The sequence below is a fragment of the Merops nubicus genome, unplaced genomic scaffold, assembly GCF_000691845.1.
Source record: "Merops nubicus isolate BGI_N331 unplaced genomic scaffold, ASM69184v1 scaffold6841, whole genome shotgun sequence".
NCBI lineage: Eukaryota > Metazoa > Chordata > Aves > Coraciiformes > Meropidae > Merops > Merops nubicus.
The window spans coordinates 905-1,253 of NW_008586124.1; the positions used below are offsets into that span (position 1 = coordinate 905).

General features: G+C 64.8%; 1 protein-coding gene across 1 annotated transcript in view; it reads left to right on the forward strand.

Annotated features, from left to right (window-relative positions):
• The window catches only part of LOC103780850 (extracellular fatty acid-binding protein-like), a gene marked incomplete at its 5' end in the record, with an annotated part of 2,550 nt that overhangs the window by 897 nt on the left and 1,304 nt on the right, over positions 1-349 (forward strand). The gene's annotated exons all lie outside the window — the stretch shown is intronic.

A 349-nucleotide genomic window follows, 5' to 3' on the forward strand; every position in this document is an offset into this window, starting at 1 on the left:
TCTGCCTGAAGCAGCAGGTTGTCCATGGGATGTGGCCCCCAGGGGTGCCTGTCTCTCCTGAGGTCCTGAGCGGGACATCTCCCTGCTGCATCTGCACCCCAGGGCTGGCCCGGGCCAGGGCTGGTGTCCCACCAGTGTGGCAGACCCCTCTGCTCCCTCCCTCTGGGAAGCTGCTCTGGGATAAGACACGTTCAGACCCAGCTTGAACCCGGGAGCAAAGCAGGTTCATTCTGCAAAGGGGCTGTGGGGGGATGTTCCCGAGGGATGTTCCCGAGGGATGAGGCAACAGCGGTTTCCCCCCACCCCCAGCTCAGCTGACACTAGCCGGGCTCCTCCCCCGTCTGCAGGG